Consider the following 4,091-nt stretch of genomic DNA (forward strand, 5'->3'; position numbering starts at 1 on the left):
GCTCATCCTAAAAATCCAACCCTATCAATTGATAGCAAGCTAACTCTACAAGTTGGGGTAAGATGGACTACTGCGCAGATGCATATGTGAGCATGAGATGCATGATGTACTCACAGAGGCACACAACGGAATGACAGGAGAACATTTCAGTGAAGACATGATAGCCTGCAAAGTGCTGCAATCCCAACTCTGGTGGCCTACTCTCTTCTGAGATGCAGCACAATTTGTGAAGCATTGTGATGAGTGCCAACAAGCTAAAGTACCTATTCGTAAATATCACATGGAGCTAATACCAATTATCACACAACAACCCTTCGAGAAATAGGGGATTGACTTCATCAAACCCATTAGTCCCACCGCACAGTATTCACAAGCCAAATACATCATTGTGGCCACAAGGTGACTACCGATTATCTAACAAAATGGGTAGAAGTACGAGCTACGAGAAAAAATGATGCTAGGACCACTGCCAAGTTCCTATGGGAGCAAGTGATCTTACGATTCGACTACCCCATCAAACTAGTCAATGACCAAGGCACACACTTCATCAACGAAGTGATAGCTCACCTCCTAACCTCCTTTCTAATCATCCATCGGAAATCTTTGCCCTATTATCCTCAAGCAAACAGTCAAGCTGAATCCACAAATAAAATCTTAGTAAACGTCCTGACCAAAGTCATCTTTGCCTCATGCAGTGATTAGGATAACAAATTGATGGTGGCCTTGTGGGCCTACCGGACGACTTACAATACGGTTGTAGGATAGACCCCCTTTAGGTTGACGTATGGCATGGAGGCGATTCCACCCTTGGACTTCTTCGTACTAGCCTCAGGATAGCCCTTCAAGAGAGATGGGGCAAGAAGGAGGCATGGACAGAATGCCTAATTGAGCTTGAACACTTATCGAAAATCCGATTTCTAGCCACCCATGTGCTAATATGCAAGAAGGCAAGACGCAAATGCTCATTTGACAAGCATGTCAAGCAGCGCAACTTCAAACAGGGTAACTTAGTACTACTATACTCAGTCAAAGGACATAATGAAGTTTTGAGGGCTAGGTCCTTTTAGGGTTCAAACCATCAATCACTCAAAACCTTAGAAGGTGAGGGCATAGGCTTCTTCAATGGCAGTCGCATAAAGAAGTACTTCCCTCCCACACACCCATTGCATGAGCCTCCAATGTTGGTACCCCCTGTCTAAGTACGAGTAGCCACTATCATTGAGATGGATGATGAGGATAAGGAAGTTGTAAAACCAGCTTACCTAAGCATAATGGTCACTGCTAAGCACACATACACCATCAATGCATTGATTGATGAGGGAGCTAATTTTAATGTCTTAACCCATGGCCATTGGACCCAAATTGGCAAATCGCAGTTACAGCCCACTAATGCTAAGCTCAGCCCTTATGGAGCTGACCCTACACACTTTTGGAAAGGTGCCAGGTTGCAGTTTATATTGAGTTTGAAAGCATACCAATGATCTTCTATGTGTTGCCCAACACCAAAGATGCAAGCACAAAATCACTGTTAGGACGACCTTTAAGAAGAGAGCTCATTGTACTGTTGACTACAAGTTGCAATATATCCACCTAGCCATAGGCAACATCCAAATAGTTGAATCTTTTAGCAAGGGTGGCATGACTCATTCCAAGTCCACAAAGCCACTAGTAGAGAACCCCACCATCAAGTCTAAGGAGGGGGATCGTAACTCATCATAACCCACCAAACCTCAATGTTGGCAACCCACTGAAGCCAAGGGTATGCTTACATGGAATATAATCCATACTTCTATGCTTGGCTCATGTGGAAGAAAAGCACTATACCCATACGCAACACATCCTTTACACTCTAGCCTTCAATCCTAGGAAGGATTCTTCTCAATTCCAAAGGGAAGGGGGTAAGGGTAAGGCAAATGTAAGGATAAGGTAAACCAAACCAAACACACAAGGAAAACAATAAAAGAAAGGCACACGTTGGTAGGATGGAACAACTAATGAGTGCGAAAAAAGATCAATAAAATTTGAAATCAATAGACTAATTGGAAGAAAAGTTGATTTTTTCACTCAAGCAATTCAATTCAACAAATATGTAATTTGAAATCAATAGACTAATTGGAAGAAAAGTTGATTTTTTCACTCGAGCAATTCAATTCAACAAATATGTAATTGTTCCCTTTGGTTTGTGAATATTCTGAATAATACTAATGGCGAATATGGTTTTATGATAGGCACCCATCATGGCAGGCCAAGAAAAGACTGGAAAATTGCATTTTAAAAAAGAAGAAAAAGCAAAATACAGTCTTTCAGTGGAAACACAAGCCTTCAACTAGTTTAATTTTCGACATATCTTCAACCTAGAAAACATGGCCATTGAAGAACGGGCTATGAGGCAGATCATCAAGCAATGCAACCTATAGAAATATGTGGAAGCAGTAGGCCAAGGGATGGACTACATCCATTGTGCAGAGTTTTTGAGGACTTTCCACAAGAGCCATGGCACCGTAACTGTGCGTGAGGGAGAGGAAACGCGTCGGATACAGATTGAATTGACCTTCATCTCCTCTGAAGCCTCAAGAGAAGAGAGTGCCCATGAAGTTCTAGTTCTTCCAACAGCCAAAAAAATAGTATGTGGTAAGAAAAATAGTGATGATGAATAAAAGTAATGAAGATGAACCTATGGTAAAGAAGGAGAAAAGTTCAAAGAAAGAAGAAACTGAAGATCAAAAAGCCAAGGGCTAGCTTATATTTATCCCTTTGTACATTTTCACTGCACTTACATCGCCTTCGTATATTTCTACTTCAATTTTGTAATCCACACATGATAAACTTTTAAGATCTTACTCACACAAATTTTTTGTAATACTTGTCTATTGAAGAATACATTTGGCAACAATGTTTGTCAGCAAAAACAAATTTGAAATTTTTTGTGTATTCATAGATTAAAACTCAAAATGCTAGGAGGCAAATACCTCATACAAGAGAAAGAACATTTAGCTCTTCTTCAAATTGCAATGCCATTGATAGTAAACTTATACCCAGAAGTTATATTATCAAGAAACTCCAAGGTGTCTCTTAAATCCTCTAAACGTCCTCCGCTTATATCTGTCTCGCTACTGCCTCTGCGGCCCGATTATCATGACCACCCGCCAAGGCTCCATGTACGTGTATCGATTACTTTTTAGTGATTCCGACATTCCACCTTAACCTCTCCGGCTCTGCGCATATTACCACGTACCTGTATATATATGTAATGTGAAGCTAATGTACGCACAATTCATAGAGATTAATACGGCTAATATGTTGTTCTTTCGTCACGGAATACGCTCCCGTTCTCCATCGAATGGCTCTGTAGCACGTGTCACATACTCACGGGCACGCACACGTACAGAGAAAAGGCCTCCCGGTTCATCAGAGTGACCACATGTCTGCATAAACCCACAAACAACTTTCCCTAACCTTGACTTCCCTTCTCTCTCTCTCTCTTTCATCCTCAAATAGCTAGTTTTTGTATAAGAGAAACTATTCTAATTAAGCGAAATAGCTAGTTTTGTTATTCTTAGTAAATGGTTAATGTGAAGCAATTCTCAATTTGCTTAGATTTCATGAATTAGACATTAAGCTAATAACGATGCATATGAATTTTTATTACACATGTTAGTCCACTCTAGCCAAAAGACCTTCGCTACTTTATCAACATATGGTGTGTACACATGCAAGGTGCGCATGAAGAAAATTGTTATTTCTTATATGGTTTAGTCAAAGAGAAATTTACACTTGAGGAGCAAGAAAGGGCTATCCCTCCTTTCTTCCATAGGGGAGGGTGTCTTGATCAATGCCATTTCACAACACCGAAGATAATCTTGATCAATGCCTATTTGCACAAACTCGTGTCTTGCTTATAGTAGCAGCAAATAATCAACTTTTCAAAAAGCACATAATCTATGGACAATGATTTAATGCATTTTTGTTAGTTATATATTTTTTCATGGAGGGTGGAGTCTCTAATTAACCTTGTTTCAATATTCATATTAATTGTAGAAGTTCATATTATGGTGAAGCATCAAGACATTCTTTTTGCATTCATATTAGAG

The sequence above is a fragment of the Lygodium microphyllum genome, chromosome 19 (genome assembly GCF_053477565.2).
Source record: "Lygodium microphyllum isolate KBCC chromosome 19, Lygodium_microphyllum_v1.1.10, whole genome shotgun sequence".
Taxonomy (NCBI): Eukaryota; Viridiplantae; Streptophyta; class Polypodiopsida; order Schizaeales; family Lygodiaceae; genus Lygodium; species Lygodium microphyllum.